Consider the following 22,903-nt stretch of genomic DNA (forward strand, 5'->3'; position numbering starts at 1 on the left):
GCCTCCACAGCTCAAAAATTAATTTTTAGATATGTACATACATAAACACTATTTTGGATCTTCTGATATTTGCGGATGTCATAAATATTTACAAGCTCTTTATAAAACTGGGAATATGGGTCCACTAAAACTAAATTTGATAGGATACCCAACATTTCACGGAAATTCGGTCAATCATTTCTCAGCTTCTCTTCCTTTAATAAATAATTTTCAGTTTTGGAACTCTACTTCCGTTACTTCAGTCACCCGGCGAAACCAAAGTATTGTGAGACCCTTTCACCAGTAAACAGCTAAAAATATTAATTTTCCACTAAGTATAGCATATGACTTGATTTTTAGTACCAATAGTCCGATATTTATATCTCGGAAGCAACAATAGGTGTTCGCAATGGTGATCCCAGAAAGAAAACTGGTATGAAGAAGTATTTCTCTTTAAATTCTTTTCGCCTTGGGTTTGGCTCCATAAAACCCTTAATTTTAAGAATCATTGGAAGACGCAGGATCCTAGAAAAGTTTAAGAGATATTTGTGGGTAAAAGGAAGATTGACTTTCAAATCACTAGAAGCCATGAAGTACTTTGTGAACCACAGATATTCTAAACGAAACGGGACCTAAAACTATTGCTGCAAAAAACCTTAATTAACTCTTGATTTAAAAAATCGGAACGGAGCCGACTTTGATTGTTAAAAATCTGCAAAATAACTTTGAGCCGCAGTTCCATGTTAAGTAGCTACAAAGCCGGGTTCCACACCGATAAAAGAGATTAAAAAGAAATTAACGAACACAACTCACCCGTTGCACTATTCAAAGCTCTAATTTGACACTTTAGAGACGTAATGGTTATTCTAGGCCGGATCGCAATTTAAATGGTATTTAGTTCTGTCAGAATGATTTACCGAGGATTTGCCTCATGGTCTACTTGTATGCTATTAACGGTCTTCAAATTCGGTTGTAGTGTCCTAATAATGTCAATTGGACTCTTCAGAGCTCTAATTTGATACGTTTGGATGTTTTTTCTTGGAATGTCAACAAAACCAGAGTAACGACTTGCTTAAAGCCGATGCTTTAACTAATTTTATTAACTTTGTATTCGATAGTAGTGTCTCTGTAATGCCAATTTTATTTTTCAGAACGCCAATTTGTTAATATAGAAATATATTTTTAGCTGCCATAAAGATTCCAATATAAGCGAACAGTTCTGAAGTAAATGAACTTGAACGATCTTTGCTTCTGTTAGGAGGATTCGCCTTTTCGGATCTTATTGGATCCAAATTCGATAATCTTACTATGAACTACCTCGGCGAGATCTGAGACTGAACCCTTCGGAGCTCCGATTTGACATTAAAGGACTCCCTTTTAAGAGCTTCGGCGAATATCCGTCCCAAAGAAAACGATTTGTATAGTTTATTAACTTGTAGAACTTTGGACTTGTTTTGAGCCTTGCCTCAAAGCAAATGTTATAACCGAAGCCATTCATTTAGAGTTCGACAGTTTTTTCTTAGTAATGTCAATTGGACTCCTCAAAGCTTTGATTTTTGGACTTTGGACTATCTTTCTGTGAATTTAGTGAAAACCCGAAATTAGAAAAACAGTTTATTATGGATATGGGAATTTGAAATGGATCTCTAGCAGGCTTTTTGGCAATAAGAGTAGAAAATTAGAAGTGTCTGCAAACTAGGTCAAATGGCAGTAAAATGAATGAAGTGGATCCACAATATTTATGGACGATATTTAGCAAGCACTTCGATACTCATCAAATTACACTATATTTATAAAGCAGATCACAGTTGATTATCGGTTTGTGCTTTTTAAAGGGATAATCTAAACCTTAACTTTAAAGGTACCTCAAACCAAATATTATAGAATTTCCACGTTGTCTTTTCAGAGCTTTTAACGAGCTTCCCTTCCAAATTATAGTACAACCATTGACTTGAACTTAAAAATGGAGAATTCGGCTCGATTTTTGAGGGGATTCCAATAAGCTGCTGGATTGTAAAGGATTATTCTTAAGCTCGAGAAGCCTTTTGAAAATTAATCTTAGTAAAGCATATTTATATTGTTTTTGTAGCGGCAGAAAACATTACTGGAGTAATTTGAAGGAATTTATTAAGTAGTAGATTTTCTACACAAAACAGTTGAGTTTGAGGAGTTTTTATAAAATTTTATGGCACATAAGATAAATTGAAAACTTTCGAGCCACTCATAAACTAGATCCAATCTAGTTCAAGAATTCTGCCAATAAAATAAATGCTCAAAATACCGTAACGATATATATGATATCAACACAGCAACAACAACTTCAATATCGCAGCTTAACGCTCAACTTTGTAAGCTTTTTGCTAGAGAAAGTAAGGTGAAGCAACAAAGCGGGTCTGAATGTCTGCTTGTATGTACGAGTATTGGGTTTATTGGATGCGTCCAGGAAGCCTCGGACACTTGCACGTAGTGTTTCAGCGCTGTCACACCTTACTCACACACACATACATACAAACACATATTTACGCATAACCAAAGGCAAACAAGCGGTGAGCAACAACAACAGCAGCAGCTTGCCCTGCACTCGGTCCGCTACGCCATTACAACGCATTATAACCGTTATCCTTATTCATGGCAAATGGCTGCCTGGCTTCAGTGTGCTTTTGACAACAAGCCAATATGCAGTAAATCTGCCAAGATGTCTGTGAATTGGATTCTCGCGCATAAGTGTCGTAGCGCGCGCAAAGAATGGGCGGAGGGCGGGTCACTGACACACACATACACAAACATACATGCATACACATAGCTATACAACTGTATTATAGCAAAGCTGTTAGCATTGGCATGGAAGCGAGAATTGCAAGTGCTTGGCCTTACTCCTGCTCCTTGAGTCGCGCACTCGTTGGCGCTGGCGCTTGGCTCGCTCACGACTCTAAGTAGGTTACATATTTTATGTTTAATATTTCCATTTTATTCTATGCGATTCCAAACCATTTCAGCTATATACTAGCATTCAGCTGAATTGTTCAAACATGTTTGTTGTTTTTGTTATTTTAGTTGTTTTTTTTTTGTGGCGAAATGGGCGCTTGTAAATTTTCCGAACGCGACGCCGCTCACTGCAAGGATAATTGAAAATTTCAGGGCACAAGTTCAACATCGTAGCTACCGTTATACGAAAACTCCAAAGGTTTCGGTGTAACGTTGAAAAAAGGCGAAAACTTCAAAGATTTATGCCGTTCGTGTTTTCGTTGCCTTTTTTCGTGCAGCGAAGACGCATGTTTAGATAAAAGTTGGATTACCAGAAAATTGTGAAAACCCCGAAATTGAAATTGACTTACGGATTAGAATTTATTTGCACTCGAATTTCGCGACTTCATCTTGCGCACTCTGTGCCGAGGTGGCTAAAGATGGCGGAGCGAGTTGAAAGTGGTGTGAAAAGAGTCGGAAAAAATTGTTCTCAGTGTAGTGGTCGGACAGCACTGTGCAATGTTTAGTTGCGCATGAAGAACAATTGAGTGTAACTAATTTGAAAATAATGATGTGCATATTTCTTAAATAATTTCATATACAACACAATTTGCTACATATATGGAATTGGAATGAGGTGTTGTAAGAAAAAAAATAAGAAAAATTGTTGTAGACAAGGCTTAGCGACCCACACTTATGTATTTAGTCGTCTTGGTTTTATTTGTGGCTTAAAAAGAGCATATCTTCCACAGCCGGTTCAAAAATATTAGAGAAAATTGTGTGAGAAAAATATTTCTAATAGCAGTCATGAGAGGTGAGAGGTGAGAGTTCTGTAAATGCTCCAGAAATTTTTAGATGATATAAGGCACAGAAATAAAAATATTGCAGAAGGAAAAATAACATCCCTGATGACAACCATTTGCTCGCAACTTTTACTATTATTATTGTGCTTATAAAGAGATTTCAAAGAGACCACCCAGAAGTCTTTTAAGAAATATTATATCCAATACCAAGTCAGAAAAAGCACAATTTTTGTGTTGTCAGAGAAAAAGTTGATGGTATATGTAAATCACATAAATTGGTATAAACAGGTACTTTCCTACTAATATCTGTCTTCAATTCAACGAACCTAAAAGCAAATCGAATGGAACAAATAACTGGTATAAATCGCATAAACTGGTATAATAAACCACTTTCAAATTACCAGTTGTTTTAAATTCAGCAAACTTTAAAGAAAACGAATCGAACAAACAACTAGTATAAATAGCATAAACTGGTATAAACAGGTGCTTTTCTACTAATAACCGTCCACAATTCAATAAACCTGGACAAAAAACGAATCGAACAAACAACTGGTATAAATCTCATAAACTGGTATAATCACGTATTTTTTGTACCAGCTATTTTGAATTCAACAAACTTGTCTGAGAAGCGAATCGGACAAACAACCGCTATACATCGTATTAACTGGTATAATTAGATAATATACTATTTTTATACTAAATATATAGTACTCTCTTTTGTGAATTGTGTTGTTGTTTTTATATCTCTCGAAATGAGTGCAGAGTTTAGACATTGCAAGCCGATAAATAACGAATCGAATCGAATAAATTAATGAACGTTATCAGTACCATAAGTGTTATACATATGTATAACATGTACATTTATAGTTACTAGCTTTAAAAAAAGTATGCAGTTTTCTTATCCAAGGATCGAAAGTCAAAATCAAGCCTTTACAAGTCTTAATATAAATAAGACAAGAGTGTCTAAAAAACAGCCAAATAAGTTTACACATAATACATATTTATTACAGAAGCACCACTTCAAAAGAATTTGAAAATAAACTCAAATCGCGTGCCAATTCTGAGGCAATGCTTTGAAATTTTACAAAACTAGAGAAAGAATTGCTTTTCATTCGCACGACTTGGCCGCCGACTGACAGTTTGGCGCTGCGTCGCCAATATTTGCTTCAATGACTCACACAATTCGACGACTGCTTGGCTGCTTTTAGCATAATAACATTTCACTAGACTTTTGGGAATTGGACTGTCACTTCGCTATTCCACGCCTGTACTTACATACACATATGTGTGTTGGCGTGTGTATCTGCTGCTGCTGCTGCACGCCTGCCAGCGCGGCAGGATGTCGGCTGTCATATTTAGCGTGGCAAACGCACTGGAAATGGCAGCGTCGTTGAAGGCGTTGAAGGATGAAGACATGATTGCTGCGTCGCACTCCGCCTTCCGCCGCCACGCTGCTATTTCTGTGTGGAGCGAAGCGCGGCAAAAGCTCGTACATCACTTTTTGTACAAATGACAAAAATGTCAGAAACAAAATCGAACTGTGCGAAAGAAACGCGCGAAAGTGGCAAAAAAATGGCAAGCAACCAATCTATAGGGACCCCTCAGCCTCCCTGCCGTGGCACACACTCCTCTATATACAAAGCTGGCTGGCAAAGTGTATTAAGCTTGCTGCCAAGCAGGTAGGTACAGCACCGTCAGTAGTCAGCCTGTGGGACTGGGCGGTGCTCACTCAGTTGATCGAATATGCATTATTTTGACATTAGCATAATTTATTTTTGTACGCGTGTGTGCCGTAAATCTCATTGTTGCAAGTTGGAGCACAAAATCAGACGCATAAGTATTTCTTTTTTTTTTTTTGCAAAAAGAATTGAAGAAAACTGACGCCCACGTATTTATAATGATATTTTGGAAGATTTGTGCATATGCGCACGCATATATTTCAATATAATTGTGTCTCCACAGTGTTTAGTCTTTGAGGATTTTGCATTGATTGGCTGCAAACCTCAGTTTTGCTCTAACAGTTGTGTTTGGTTATGAAAAATCTTAAAATAGGTAATATTATGTGCAACTTATAACACTTATAGCATATATAGTATTTAACAAGGAAAGTGTAACTGTATTTTTATTAGCATCCATATGCTCTGACTCCTAAAGGCAGGCAACGTTTTATAATATGTTAAGTCTAAATGTAGGCAATATTTTACATATTTTTATAAATTTTTCTTACTTTAAATAATATATTATATTTAGTATATAGTTCTTATAAAAAAGTTACTTACTGCCGACGGTTTTTGATTGCCGTTAAATAGCTAAGCTCTCTTATTAAAAAGCTCTATTTTAAAAACAATCTTCCGTCATTTGTCGAAAAACATCTAGCTAAACACTACAGAGCAGTGAAAAGCACGACCAAATATCTAACTAAATGTTGAGTGGATACATTGCTTAAAATCGTTGTCTACAATTAGGAGCATAACTGAAAATACTAACCTTTTTTAGCAAAGACGCACACCTATATAGATCGCTGAATATTCATTATATGATATTCTATGTTACTTTTAGCATTTTTCTGTTAGAATAGCTTTCAAAAGTGTTTAACTAACTATACTTATATATTATATGGAAGTACTGAAGCCTTCGAAAATAGTTAGAAAAACCGTAATAGATCGAAAGCAATTGGAAAATATACACAATATAACAAAAATAAAAGGAAACAATGACACTACTCAACAAATCTAAAGGAAAAATTAGCGACTGATGTGCTGAGGGATTTGTGGTGTCGCTAACGCCGCTTTCATATTATCTGAAAATTCGAAACTGTAATTGATTCAGCCAAATATAGTAGTTGCTAAGATATGAGTATATTTTTAAGAATGTTAAACTAAGTATAATCGGTTCCCAAAACTTTGAACGCGACTTTCTCGATACACTATTTTCAAAATTGGTGACTAAAAAGGCAAGAGACTTCTGTCGGAAGCTCTCAATCAACTCTTTTTTCAGACTGCCAGACCATTGTAATGTCTTTCCAGAAGTGACAGCTATGTACTTTAACGAAGTGCGGCTTCTTCTAGGAAACTACGCATTTTCTCCCATAGCAGTGCTGATATTCAGGCCTTGAACTCGCAGACAGTGGCTTTAAAATTAGTCATTAGCATAAATCTAATTTCATATTAACCGGTGTTCTCTTGACTTTGCGCACTCGCATGCTGGAGCTATGGGCCTCGCGTGAGCTCAGTAAGTGTTGGTTAGCACCCAGCACTTGTGGGATTACGAAAGCTTTCTAGCAAGGATCATATGGCCGCATGGCTATCCTCCAGGATAGTGTTTTTTTGCCAATCACGCGGAGAGGTTAAAGATTTTGGAGGACACAACTTTTTAAAGTTGTAATGCAGAAGATGAGATGGAAACATCTAGACACTTTCTACTGCACTGTCCAGCTTTCGTCAGATTAAAGTTGAAGTATCTATTAACGTACCCTGCGAATTGTCTGGATCAAATATTTCCCAGCTTAGTAAATTTTTAGCTGGTTCTAGGCGCATTGTAGATATACGATTTCTTTTTAGACACTTAGAAGTTCTGAGCATCACAACGAAGAAGCGTCTCTGGCAGTCCAAGTGGCAGTATTTGTGGACTCACATAAATCAGCCTATCGACCTAACCTGAAGTCTAAACTTTTTGATAGAAAAATTTCTTTTTTTGAATTTGATATGATGAAGTAGAAAAATTGTCCTCCAGGTCAAACAACTTTTGTCGGAGGTTGTAACAAGATATAAGACCTTAATATATATATTTAGAATATTACTGAATAAAATAGTGTAATGACTACTCTTAAACTCTAATATTTCTTATTAGAATTGAAGAGAAGCTCAGAGCAAAGCGAACTTCATTCCATTTTCACTCCCATCCACCAACCTCAAACTATGGTGTCTATTGCCTACAGTTTTATTCCCCCTTATTCCCAACAAAGGAATACCATGTGAAAAAATGATTTAAAAACTCAGAAAATGTCTCCAAATGTAAGTCCGTCTGTGCGAAAAGTAAAAGCAAAAGTTCTTGACCTAGAAACAAAGGCAAACACCCGCCAAGCAGCAGCTGTGGCGCAGAAAACAGTGATGACAAACGCCGCTAAAGCGCGGGTACACGCCCACAAAACTCAAACACATTCATACATACACACATATACTCACTACTCCATTAGTAAAAGCAAAATAGACGACAATGAAGTGTAGAGGCGGAAGCAACGACCCACGAAGGCCAAACAAAAATTAAAATTAAAACAAGGACAAAAAGAATTATGCATAAAATTCTAAGCGCCACACACACACCAACAAATACCAGCGAGATTTATATTGTATAAATGTGTCTAACAAGGAGCAGTACGAGCGCGGCGCGCCGCGTTGCTCGACAAAAAAGTAGGTTAATAACCAAACTGAACTGTGGCGCAATGACGATGTGGTGCATCAGCGCTGATGACTAGAGTTGGTGGCATGAAGTGACAGCATCACAGCAACTTAACGGGTAAGTGGCAAAGGCCGCCAAACTTTTCGCACACACACACACACACAGCAACATAGTGAGACACACTGCAGGCAACCAGGAGGACAAAGTTCGTGCTGCCACTCAGCAAAAGTGCAAGAGTAGCACGCTCTATGTATAGCTGAATATTTATATAAGTATATATGTATGTATAAATACAAATGTATGCAAGTGTGTTAGTGTGCCACGTCAGCGCGCCAAAGTATTTGCTTTTAATTTCATGCCATCCAATGGCTGCCGCATAATGAACGTCATTATTACCAGCAGCCGCGCCGCGTTCACTATAATTGTCCTTGTTGCTGCTGTTTTTGTTGTAGCGCTGTCGTCATTAGACGTCGCCCAGGCGAAGTGTATGAAAACTCCTCCGTCGCTCTCTTGCAAGTAGAGCCAAAGACACAGACAGGTCGCAGACGACTTGCATAAGCCGGCGAACGATGGCAATTGCAAATTAGCAAAGCTGTTCATTTCCAACACCGCCGCCCCCCACAACCGCTGCTCAGCGCACAAACCCACTAACGGTTCGCTGACTACCAAGCGCTCCTTAGTTTCCGCGACGCGCCAAAAGTAAATGGAAAAGTTTTTCTTGCGCGACAAACACCCGCGCGCGCACACACACACTAACACACCGCATCCTCATCCTCATCCTCATTTGCCTTGCTGCAGCATCAGCGCGGCCTGCGCCCACACCGCGGCGTTGCTGAAATTCAAAGTCGCCTCGAATGGCTGATGAAAAGCGAAATTAAAACACGCGAAACAGCCAGCAGCCAGCCAGCCAGCCAGCCAGCCAGCCAGCCGGCTGCGGCCACCGAGCGCGCGTGCAAAAGGAAACGCGAAAATGAGATGCTGGAGAAATTAAGAAAAATGAAAATGAGACAACAACGACTACAACAACGGCAACGGTATATATACTTGTAGTAAAACAGGGAAATGTGAAAAGTGAAAGGCAAAGTTAAATAAATGAGCGCGCTGCTCCACCCTTCCACCGCCACCCACGCCTGGCGTTCTTCATTCCGTGTGGCTGCCTTGTAGGTCGCTCCAGCTTCTCGAACGCCTTCGTCTTTTAATAATTGCTTTTTCTTTTATTTTTACCGGCAAATGAGCGCGCAGGGTAAAAAAAAAAAGAACAAAAATTTTACGCTGCGTTGGTGTGAGTTAAATGAGAAGGGAACAAATTGGAGCGTAAAAGAATGAGCACAGCTGGCAATCAGCTGATTTATTTTATGCGCTTTTTAATGAATGACGCGATTTTGGCGGGAAAACGAGCGCATTGCAATAGCATATACTGAGAAAATATATGATTTGGGTGGGTGAGGCTGTGGCAATGAACGCTTATTATATTGGGGGGTCTTTAGTTGAGAGAAATGGTATGGTATACATTTTGATAATATAAGTTTGTGCAAATTTTACACTATTTTCTCTAACCTGGTGATAATAAGTGTCAATTAAAAGTTGTCTCACTTAATGGCGCTTCGAAAATTTTAGAATTTTCAGCTCAATTTATTGGAGAATAAGCTCAGTGGCGCAAATTATAATGAGAAGTCTTCTTATTTACGGAAATCTCACTTTCAGGTGATAGTCAAGAGCCCTTAAGCGAATTAATCCGTATGTGTATGCGGCCTGATATTCCTTGACTCGATCACATCCTTAGTACAATTCGGGGTATGGTTTAACATCTGATCAAATTTGAAGCGGATATTTTTTAAATCTTTGTTCAAACAACCCACTAATCAATGTTGTCTCCAGTTCTGTGGTCGTTTCGAGGTTTAGCAGTTTCTGTCACCTTTTGTTTGGACATTCGTAGATGAGCACGAGCTCTGGTATGATTCATTCAAGGACAGTTCGTGAACTTTTTTGCGGATGAGTCGAAGCTAGGAGAGAAGGTTGGATTGGGACCTTTCAGTAAGGCGCTCTACGTCAAGCTTAGCGTTAGGCTACCGGACTTCTGTAGTGTATTTTAGGCAGAAGTGGTTTGCTAATAACGTGGCTGTAGACTTGCTACTCTAAATTGCAGCCTTCACTGAAATCTGAAAAGTCGATGAGCTAGCATGAGGTGTCCCTTAACCACTTACATCGGAGTGCGAACGTGTTGGATCTATGTTATCCTCTTGCAATGTATTAAAATGTATGCATCTATGGACCCCGTGTGGGTTTAATAGGCTTTGATGCTTTTGGCCCTGAATAGAACGCAGGAGATGTATTGAACTATTTGCTCTCAGCAAGCTTTATTTTGCTGCAACCGTAAGAATTTTACTGGACATAGACCAATAGGCATCTACGCGGTAAGACTGAAAATTTTGTCAGATTCTATTGCATGAAAGAGGAGGTGGAAACATTCAGACACCTTCTCCTCCATACTTCTACAGCAATTTACTGTCAACAAAATACTAATTAGTTGATTAGTTAATTGAAAGTATCTAGTAAATTTAGAGCAATTAGTGACTTAATTGTCTTAATTAAGATCTTAACTGTTCAATTAGGGCTATGTCTGAACATCGTTATACATACCTCTAATAGATGAAAGCTGCGAATTTCGGCATATTATTACTCATTATCCCAATACTATTGCAAGGCTTTGATGCAGCGCTTTGCTTTCCCTGGTAATTGCAATTTACGACTGGTCAACTCAATTTGTGAGTCCAAACATCTCTAATTATAACTGCAAACCAGTTGCAAATTACAAGCCAACGCGGAAGTTCACAATAAACAATCGTATCTATTTTTATACGCAAATCATTGCTAATTTATTCGACATTTCGGGCACTTAATTGTCTCATTAATTGCGGCAATGTGTGGCTCCATCCAGCTGGTGCTTTTTCACTCATTTCAACAAGTTTTCCACATTTTAATCGAAACGTATGCGTTTGTTTTCAATCTCACGCATTCCGTTGCAATTTATTTACACGATTTGCGATTTAATTGTTGTTAAATGCTGAACAGTTACGAATCGAACAAACAACAACAGCAAGAACAGTAAAAACAACATGCAAATGCGGCGGCTGTCGGCCAACAGGAGGAAATTAATGGATTCACGCAGCGCTCAAGCGCCAAACAGGTCACACTTGGCCGAAATCACGGCAACGAAAAAGGCAAAAAACAAAAACCGAATTTGCGCATGCGTGCGCGGACAAAGTGTCCTGACACCAAACGAAAGCAGCTGCTTGCGTTCAAACGGTTGCGACCAGGTCTGGGCAAGGTTGTGGTAGCAATTGGCTGTTAAAATTTCGAATTTATCTGCTGCAAATTAACTCGACATTCGCGCGTACAAATTACGAACATCGTCAACTTTTTGTGTTGATAATATTTATGTAAAAGAGTTGAAGAAATAAAATATAGCGAATATAATAGTTAACTGCACACGGCAAATACAGTGGTGGTGTTGGTACAGAGTTACAATAATTAATGTTAGCTTATTGCAGCTAAAAATTGAATATCTTTATTTTATGCATAGCATATTTCAAAACTAATTCTGTCAAGTTACAACTTCATTTTCTCAATGTTCAGCAAAATTTAGTCCCTTTGCTGGTTAATTGACTCGATTGAGAGCTTAATTGACTAACTTTTTCGTCAATTGACTCACTTTAAAGCTTAATTAACTCGCCTTACTCCTTAATTTACTCAATTTAAAGTTTAATTGACTCAATTTAAAAACTAAATGCGCTCTTTACATCTAATTTTACACAATCAACTGCTTAATGGATCCTTGTCCTTTACACGTCAGTTCACTCAACTTGCAATTTGATTGACTTAATGCACAACATAATTGACTAAATTTTAATTTATTTACAAAATTTATTGTCTCGCAAATCTTAATTGACTCAATTTATTAATGATTTACATTAGTTCACAGCTTGTTTTACCCTATCAAAACCTAATTAATTTCTTCACGGAAAACATGACGTAATCTTGGCTTAATTAACTCAATCACACCTTAATTGAATCAATTTACAAATTGTTTCCAGCAGTTTAAACTTTAGTTTGCCGATTAAAAATTTAGTTTTTTTATATTTATTCTATTTCACTTTTGACTATCTCAATCACATTTAACTTGACTCAATTTGCTTATCAAATTCGTCACTTTACATCTTAATTTAACAAATATACCCTTCCCTTGATTCCCTTTAAAATATTAATTAACACAATTTTCTGCTTAATTAACTCTATTCGCACTATAATTCACTACATTTACACATTAGTTAATTAAGGACACTTTATAGTTGACTACATTTTAATGAATTGACTCAATTTATTAACTTACATCTCTTAACTGACACAATTTATCAATTATTTTCACCAGTTTACAGCTAGATTTGCTATACCAACCTAATTGATAGCGTTCACACATTAATTAACAAAATTTGCGGCTTAATTGACTCAATTAAACCTTAATTTAATCAATTTTCTACTTAATTGTCTCAATTTTCAAATAAGTTGCGTCTGTTTGCCATTCAAATATCTTAATTTAACAACATAATTTACAGTATATAAAGCATATTTGTCTGTTAATACAAAATAAACACAAGATAATTGGTATTCCTTTTGGAGCTTCGGATTTTTTTAATTTTTCCCGCAAATACTTCAACCATCCAGTAAAAAATTTTTCTCTTTGAATAATTATTTACCCTCTTGACTAATTTATGTATTCAATTATATATTTGTTATTTATAATTAAAAGAGTGAAAAATTAATTTATCAAAAAATAAATAATTCTTACTGCCATACCCAATTCCATGCCCACCACTGTTCAGACACACAATAATTATAGCGTACAAAAATTAGGCAGCAAGCGACGATGAGCTGACTACCTCATAGCCACAAAATTAATGCTGTGTAAATGAAGTAAGCCAAAGTCAAGACAAACAAATGGCAAGCCGCTGGGGCAGCAGCGCTCGCATAGTGACGATGAACAGGATACGACCAGATTTTCCAGATTTGCAAGCTGGGCAAAGCGTGTTTTGAAGATAATGAAACCAAAGGAAGGCCATAAAATTAGTGGCATAAAAGCAAAACATAACCACAAAAGCGGCGTTGCTGCATGCCACATGTGACAAGTTGCATACAGCCGGCCGATACAATGTTAAGCTACTACAGTTATGCAGGTTTGCATAAATAAATTTCAGTCAAAACTGCTGATTGAGTACATTAATTATGCCGCGGGCTAAGACCAAGCCGCCAGAAGGCAAGTGAATTGCAAATTTAAGTTAGCGTTTGATGTGCGCGTGTGTGTGTGTGCGTGGATATTAATAGTTGCGCTGGCTTGAGTGGCGCTGGATGTGCCATTGACAACACATAACCGTCAACTACCAAATTGCAGGCAAACGCAAGTGGCGCTACAAGCAGCTGCAACAGCGCAACCAGCGGAATTGACCAAGCGCTTTGGTGCGCACAACTAGCAACCTTAAGACTCCTGTCGAATGCCTTGAATGAGGCATATACGTATGGGTTTCTGGCGCATTCATGTGCGTTGTGAGGTGCGCGGCAGTTTGGCGCTGCGCTGCGCTGCTACTCGTGACCGACAGCATATTTGCATGATTGTTTGAAAATTAATAGGAAACTAGTTGGGCGCGAGCCAGGCGCGCGGTACGCCTGCCGCATGCCAAGACAACGAAAACTGCTTCGTAACCACAGTTAGGTGCACCAGCAAAGGTTCGCTGGAGCGGTGTGGCGGCAACGCACTTGCCCAACACCAACATACCCGCATGTAATTGGGAGGCGCGTGCAACGCGCTCGCAGCGGCAATGCGTGTGACGGCCAAGCGTACAGTTTGCTGTTTGGCGCGTTCGTTCGCTTGCCTACCCAATCAGTCAACACGTCAATCAGTCTGTCGAATAACCATTTCAGCTGCTGCTTAGTCAATGCTATTGACACTGCTTTTGCCGCCAAGTGCTCGCTGCCACAGGCTATGTGTGCGCGCGCCTTTCAAATATCGCCACGTTTACATGCGGCGCGCAAACGCGCTGGCGTACGGGCGGAATGTTAATGCGCTTAATGAGGGAATGTTCAACGGCATTAGGCGGAATGGCATTTCAATTAATAGCTAAGTTCGCCACGAACCAACGACAAAATCGCACTTGCGTTGCATGCCACAAGCAGACACACATTGCGAATTCCTCGAAATTGCCGCTCGTACGCATACAGCCATTCGTGCATGTTTCTGCTGCACATAAATACGTGTGTGTGTACTTGTCTGTGGCCAAAATTAATTGTTCGTTTGCGAATAGAGCGCGGCAACTGCCGGCTATTGGCTGTTCGCCGTTTACCGTTGGCCACCGTCGGCTGACTGTTCGTCCAAAGTGGTTTATGCAGTTTCGGCCATTAAACCTGTCATAAACGGCCAAAGGTCTTCGCCGCTGATGGAATTTCAATGCTTGGATATGCCTATATGCCAAACCGCCGCAAGCGCGCCGCCTACCGCGCTCCCCCAGTGGCAAATGGCGCGCTGGTGGCCATTAAGCGCAGATGATGCAATTGGCAGCCTGCTCAGCACGCTAATTGCAAATTAATTGCAAGCTATAGAAGTAAATATTTACCAATTTACATGTCACATCGGCACACTCACGCACATACACTCACACGCATGCGCATTCGCATATGCGTTCGTGCATCTGTCTAGTTTCGAATCTTTTAGGCAGCAGGAGTACCTCGTTGAAATTTATTTTATTTGCTTCACTTACATATTTTTCCTTTCATTGAAATTGCGTTTTAATGACTTATTGGCAAATAAATTGCCAAGCAAAATTAGTTTTTAACTAAATGGACAAAAGTAACGGTATTTACGGTGTGCCATTTTACTATTACAGTGGTAAAATATCAATTTTTTTATCTACTCTTTATTGTTGCTGTTTTTTAAAATTCCGACATTCAGATTAGATAAAGACTTTGCTGACAGGGCTAACAGAATAAATCACATAACTGTATATTGTAACCAGAACAGATACCAATTTTTATTAACAAAGGGATGCGGCCAAGAACTCGAATGCTTTCTTAAATTTTTTTGAAAGCATTTTTTCCGCAAGGCAACAAAACTAAAAAAATCTTAAGTACAGAAGACTCTATGTAAGACTATGAGAGTCCAGTAATGCGGTTTTATGCGCTAAAATAAATAAGTTCCAGAACACCTTTGGATTTCCGATGACCGATTGGTGACAATAATTTTTGAGAATTTTCTTTTCTTTTTCCACAGGACAATTGCAAACACCGCCGAAAAAAATTTCTTGAGGATCTTAGGTTAGGTTAAGAGGCTCATCTGCTTTGGCTAGCTCATCTGCTTTGGTATAGCCAACGATTCCGTTAAGGTTAAGCATTCAAACGAGTTTGATGATGTAGTAGCTTGATGCCATATTTAGTGAGAACAGTCACTCCTTAACTAGCTTCGAGTTCAGCACTAAGCTAAGATTGCCAAAGAGCTCTTTACAGAAAACTCCCTCTCTAACTTTCCTTCCTACCTTCGAGCCATCCGTGAGGAGCTTCAACGCGAACCTCTTCAGCGACTCCTCCCTATCCATATGTATATCTCTCATCATGCCGATGAGCAGAGAAAAAGCCGTCTCTCTCTCTCTCTCTTTCTTGAACGCAATGATTCAAACTAAAACGTTTATGGGAATGTTTGCTGGACGTGGTCTATTTGGCTTTTGTTTTCAGAAGATCATCACTTTCAAATGTTGGCCGCGGCTACTTATCAGACGGTCCATCCGTTGAGTTCAATTTTCGATGACTCGTACGATCATTTCGACTGGTTACTGGCGCACGACACACGTGATGTTTTGCTCCAAGGCTTGAGTCAAAGCTTGATTGTCCTCATAGACTTTAGACTCTATTCTATGTATATATCCCAACAGGAAAAATTCTGACGGTATGATGGTTGATGCGATGTGTGGAAAGTGGTGCCGTCTTACTGAAACCAAATGTCGCCGAGATCACGAGCTTCAATTTCAGGCATCATATAGTCGAATATCATGGCGCGATAACGGTCGCCATTGACGGTTACGTTCTCACCGGCATCATTTTTGAAGAAATATGGACCGATGATTCCACCGGCTCACAAACCACACCAAACCGTTGTTTTTTCTGGATGAAATGGCAGCTCTTGAATCTCTTCAGGTTGCTCTTCGTCCCAAATGCGGCAATTTTGCTTGCTTACATACCGATGAGACAAAAATGGGTCTCATTGCTGAACAAAATTTACGTCGAAATCTTCTTGGAACTTTTCAAGAGCCTAAAAAGCGAAGTGATGTCGCTTAGGAAGGTCGAGCGACTTCAGTTCTTGCACTAGCTGTATTTGACGGAGACCCATTCCATTAATGTTAATGAGTTAATTCTTGGAGATAATTTTTTTTTGGTTGTCTACCAATACATTTTTCAGGGTATAAAACAAAAAATATATTCGATTTTTTTTTACCCACCCTAATGTATTCATCTATCTTTTTTTTGGAAAAAAATATTAAACTATTAATTGCTATTTTTTAAATTAATATATTTATAATATAATATATAAATATTTCATATTCCTTTCTCTTTTTGTAGATCAATTTCAAACAGCTGTTCGAGCTCGAGGAATACTCTGCAAGTTTAGAAATAAAGTAAGCACAATCAATCAATATGAAGGAATATTATCAATAGGAGCAAGTCTACAAACACAATTATATGGTAAATAAAATAATCTTTTCTACAAATTCCTTACTTTTTATGGAAAATGTTTAGAAATGCAAAAATTTTATATTCCCAACATATAAAATTGATGATTTAAAAAAATCATAAAAAAATTAAGCAGAATTTATATTAAGTTACTTATTGCAGTTATAAATGCTTGTGTTTAAGTCATATATTCCTCAGCTCATTATATAAATATTTTTATTTTATTTCAAATTGCTTAAGTCAGCACAGAGTTAATCGCATTTTATGATCTCAAATCGTTAATGTCTTCATACAAAAACATAAATAAGAGAATTAAATATGTAAATATGTATGTATGGTAAGCATTTATATGAGCTTTAGAAGTAGACATTTCCTCTCGCTGATTGGAAACAATAAATGACTCTTATAAGTAAATGCAAAACTTTTTTACGCACCTACTGATATACATACAAACATATATACATACTTATATACATACTTGTATGTACTTATAGTACAAAAAACCGGCGCTGCAACTTCATTTGCTTGCAAGCATTTGATTGCAATCATTATTATATTAATTCAGCTTTGTTTTGTGCAAACAAATAAAAACTTGACTTATGATAAAGTTATGAAGGAAGCCATTTGTTAAATTCTAATAGCTGCTTAGCTGTCGTTGCAACAGGTTATGAACGCCATTTCCGCAAGTCAACGTAGCAAATGTGCAAATAGCAATTCCTATAACTGTAAATAGTAAATACTAAGTAACTGACATAAATGTTAATACCGATTTTATGTGAGAGATTGTAAAATCAGTGGCGGATCGCATAGGATGTTGGCAGTGTTGCAAATGAAGTCGCTTGTGATGGAAGCTGGCAGTCAGCTAGTGGCCGCTTGAGTGAGTTTCTAAGCAAAAAAAGTGAAAATAAAACTGTTTTTGCCTTAATCCAGTTGTTAATGGGTTCAGTTGATTCGCTTTGCTTACTTAGCCATTTCCTTGCGCTTAAAGTTTCTGTAGCAAGTAAACAAAGGAATAAATGCTTGCTTTTATCACTCAATAAATGCGAAATGACTTCATTAGCGTTTTAATTGCTGAATTAAAAATGCTTGAAGTGCATAATTAAGAGGATTAGGATTTCCAATTGCTTGCAAATAATGGTTTTTTGAAGGTTTCGCTTTCAAGGTTCATACATACTCATTTTTTAAATATCTTACTTACAGCATTCTACGCTTGATTATATTTCTCTAAATAAACAACTTTCGGTTCAATTAACCGATAATTTATCAGTCGCAAAAGGAGCCCTTTTTTCAAATGATAGCAATCAACTGTCTCAGTTATTGCGGAACAATTTCTTGTTCTATAACTATAACTACATTCGTTATACTATATTCATTTGAATCGTAAACGACAATACTTTTATGAGTTTTCTCAGCCTCAGCCGAAGGTAATCACATTTTGGCGGTCAAACAAGTATGAAGATGAGAAACTGGAGCATTAATCTATGAATCTATCTTTGATACGATATTCGGCCGACTGATCGTCTGTTTTTGGATGGTAAGCATATATCCAAGGCTCATCTGCAGTAATAGTATGTTTCATGACAATCTGGTATTCGAAAAGCTTTATTTCACAGGCGTGATTTTGGAAGCAATCCAGCTTTCACTTTTCTTAGGCCAAAATGATCTTTCAAAATGGTTCTTGATCCTTGCTCACAGTAGTATGCAATAAGGTGTTCAATGTTTCCTTCTGGGTGTTTTTCATGACATGTATTCATCTTACTGAATGCAATAATTGAATAAATCCCAGCCTTCAATTGCTTTGAAAACAGCAAATACTTTAACAAAATGTATTTTCTGAAATATTATTTTTTGTTTCTTTTGAGATGAACTTGCGATCTTTTTAAAAAAACATATGCGGGACACTCTTAATGACTCACGAGCATGTTTAAAACTTTAAAACTTTTTAGCGGTTTATTAGAAAAGTGATTTACACACAAATCGTACTTAATGCTGGCAACAGGTTGCTGTCAAGCAGCTGCCAATGCAAGTAGAGAAACTAAATGTCAGTCAAAAGTACTACTTGAATTGCGGCCAATGGGCAGTTGCACAATGCACTTAATGTGTATAACGTCTCTATATACATATGTATGTATGTATATATGCATATACTACATTATGTAACAAAGGAGTAACGCTAGGCAGCCACTCAAACAATGGCTCAGGTGTGGTTTCACTGGGTAAACGCCTACATCACAACACACTTTGCTTGAACAATGAATTGACATGCGAATTTGTGCATTTTTAATTACTATGCGCGCGCATGCGCAGTACAAATAATAGACACAGGCGAAAAGTAAACAAACGAAATGATTATATAATGCATTAAATGCAATACGCACGTTGAATGGCGAAAATTATGGTAGAAAATAAAATGTTGAAATTAATTATGTGCATAATAATTATGCAGAGAAATAATAATAATCAAAGTAATTGCAATTTATGTATATAAGCATGTGAATGAGTATGAACAAATATGTAGAAATATATATTTATACAAAAATAGGTAATCGACACGAACGCGCAAGGTGCAAATCAGACGTTGCCAACATTTTACGCAAAGCTCAAGCAGTCATTGTAAGCAGTGCGTGCGCATGCGCATAAGAGCACATGGTGGCCGTCTCAAACTAATATACTTATGCTTACATAAAATGCCGTTGTTATTGTCACTGTTTTTCAATGAAAATTTTTTTCGCGCTGCTTATTTGTGGCAACAACTCACTTTTTTACTACACATGCCGCATGTGGCATCCACGTACATGCGCGCTTGTCAAGTTGCCATGCCTAGCTATGCGCGCAAGACCTTGCCACACCGCAAGCAGGTGGCAATTGCTGTGTTTGGCTGTGCGGCGGCCAACTTGATTGCCAATATTGGCAAGACAATTCGTCATATTTGGAACATGTTTGCAGTGAAAATTATTGCAACAAGCCGCAAGCGATATACACGCACACATACACATACATACATGCGTACAATAGTTATTGCGGCGCACCAACCAGTCGCGGTTTGCGGTTGTTGTTGCAGGGCAGCTGCAGCCTCACCGCCAAGCGACGCATGTAAGTACGAGTACGAGTAACGGGTAGGCGGGCAGCAATAATCCGCTATATTTTGCCTCGGCTTCATCTTCGCGCTTTCCCCCCACTTCTTTTCTGCGTACTTCTTTTGTCAGCGCTCCAGCGCATTTATGTCAATTTTATTCAGGAATTCCAGCACTTATTATTATATGTTCGCTTGGCAAATGAAGTGTGTGCCCAAATGAGTTTTCAATTAATCTCGTTAATATGAAATCGACTGCTTGGCGGGTGCTTGCGGTCTGCATATTAAGGCCCCGGGCCTATGCGCATAAATTAAACGTGAAGGGAGTGTAAGGATGTGGGGGAATTAATAAGCATTTATTTGTCATAACGGAGCGACATTGTAGGATAAGGACGGCAAATGATGATGGCACAGTGAGGTCTGCTTTGTTGTGCGGCGCTTTAATCAGGGTAGAATAGACTTGGCCTTCAGTAAATGACACATCTCATAGAGAATAGTAATCACAAGCACTTTTTATTGTCCTGCATTCAAGCTCAAAGTTTATTACATTTTTGAGTTATGCTATTTTTCGGAAATATACCTTAACTTATTACTGCCTTCATTCAATATTTCATATAATTCTCAAAGACAATTCACCGATTTTAGCAACATTTTTCTCATTATTACTTATTTTCTATATTTTCAGATGTTTTGGTGGAATGAATGAAGGTATTAGCTCAATGTGATGAGAAAAGTGACTAGTCCTCGACCACACACAATTGTCATATCGGAACTTGAAAATTATGGCAATGGAATCGCTGCTAAGGTAAATGTTTTTTTTGTTGTTGTAGCAGTTATCTAGTCCTCGCAATCCTACTTTTTGGTAAGGTTCGGTTCGGTTGTCATCAAAGTCATCTAATGTTAGGCCAAGAAAACGTGCTCTTACGACTCTTCCTAGGGAGAGGAGTGCCTATGATCCAATCTAGTCACAAGAGCACGCTTTCTGGGCCTAATGTTAGATGAATGGAGTTCACTGGACATGCAAAAATGGGCTAAGAGTTATACCTGAACTCATTACACGCTAGACATACAAGTATATTTTGTGTGTCGGGCTCGGTTCTGCATAAATATGAGTTAACCTGCTACAGTATTCAAAACGAAATTGCGCTAAGCTCGATTTAGATTTTTCGAGCAATTTCAGCTCTTTGACTGAAATTGGTGGTGGTTGGACTCCAAGTATGCAATTCACTGGGAGGGAGTCGGTGAAGGTATTGATGCTCCATTGCTCGGTGCGTGTCTAAAGTTTGTTGCGTCCGAAGTCTCAATCAAGAAAAGAACTATTGATATGTCTAGGATGCGGCTCTGCGAAAACATCCCAGCAGAAGCTGTTTGAAGAGACTAAATTTTGACCGGTAGCAATTGAGCCTCGCTAAGTGAATGTGAATGAAGAATTCTCTCTAGAAATTTTTTGCTCTATATTCGGTAGATGAATTCTCTTTTGAGCAGCAAAACTGTTTGATTTCTCTTCGGACTGCTGATTGCGTTTAGACGACCTGAGGATTTCCTAGATTTTTTTAATGATCCGATCAAATTTTCGTCATGTCTAAGTTTTCCGGCAATTTTCAGTTATACTTGTACCTATAACTCTCGTTCCGTGAAATCTGCAAGTTTTCATCATGTTTTCCAAGCGGAACCTCCCAAAAATGTTAATTCTGTATAGTTCTGGCGCATTATATAAAGCAAATTTCATTTTGAGGTTAGAGCTGATTTTCATATATTGTGATTTTGAAGCATTGGAGACGAAATGCAGGGAAATTGAATCTCAAGTAAAGTAAGTTTTTCCTTCGGTACTAGTTTAAGATAAGTCAACTGACGTGCAAGGATAAGAGTATATACCTTATGACGTCAAACAGAAAATTATACCAGAACTTTAGAAGCAAATTGAAATAAATAGAACCACACGGAGAATTTCGAGGCCTTATTGAAGAAATAATGATGTTATTTTACTACCACGATTATTTAGTCCTGAAAACTTCTAACCTTTATAATAAGAAAAGGATTCCACTCTCTCCAAAAAAGTTCCTAGTTCACTAATGAGCTCAAATTAGAGTGCGTGAACGCCTGATTGGCTGTCTGTAAGCCGTCGGCACAAAGAGAAGTTGCGATAAAAGTGCTTTTCTTAGAAGAAATTCAACAGACATTCAGTCTCAGCGCTTTGAAACCAGTGACTCTACTACTTTTTGTGAATCAAAGACGCGCTAAAAATAAACGGAGAAGTCTGCCATCCAACTAGGAAGGATGGGTTCTTAAACCATATACATATGTAACAGCCTGCTTTGTCCACATAGCTTAAAATTCTGCACTCAGAACTTTATGTCGTCAGCTAAAATGCAAAACAACGTAACATCACTTTTGATAAGTTTACAGGCGAAAGAAAAACGATATAATACAAACCTCTCTTATCGAAAAAAAAAGTTTTGGTTATAAAGTGGTATTAGTTATATACTGGTTATATATAGGTTATATATTGGGTATGCATTGGTTATATCTGACAGTGGTACTGAAAATTGTATGCATATATGGGTAATAAGATGTAGTGAGTCGTTAGCAATAAAAAACTCAATTTCGATTTGTTTGATGATACGTTGTTTTGCATTTTAGGTGACGATATGAATTTTTGTTGTTTTAAATTAAGTATTAAGCCTTCTTTCATAAGTTTCTCACACAGCTGTGCATTGAGTTATCAATTCGTATCATGTATTGCCTTTAAGAGTTGACTATTTAAAAGTCCGTCCAAATATTCATCGATAACCCGACGCTGGCTACCTGTTTGCCGTCGGTCGCCAAATCAGCGCATTCGCCATGCATACTCATGCATTATTTCATTCAACGCCAGATTCTAATCAGCGTGTTATTGCAATTTATGCAGTGGGCATTGTGT

The 22,903-nt window shown here is 38.0% G+C and overlaps 1 long non-coding RNA gene across 2 annotated transcripts in view; it reads left to right on the top strand.

Moving 5' to 3' along the window:
* Positions 1–22,903, top strand: part of LOC120778725 — a 43,353-nt gene that overhangs the window by 14,163 nt on the left and 6,287 nt on the right. The window contains exons 2-3 of one of the 2 annotated variants that reach the window (XR_005705576.1): positions 16,800–16,922; positions 20,669–20,788. This is a non-coding gene — a long non-coding RNA (uncharacterized LOC120778725). The remainder of the gene's footprint in view (positions 1–16,799; positions 16,923–20,668; positions 20,789–22,903) is intronic. The other variant, XR_005705577.1, reaches the window with a different exon arrangement.

This window comes from Bactrocera tryoni, chromosome 5, assembly GCF_016617805.1.
Source record: "Bactrocera tryoni isolate S06 chromosome 5, CSIRO_BtryS06_freeze2, whole genome shotgun sequence".
In the NCBI taxonomy this organism is placed as follows: Eukaryota; Metazoa; Arthropoda; class Insecta; order Diptera; family Tephritidae; genus Bactrocera; species Bactrocera tryoni.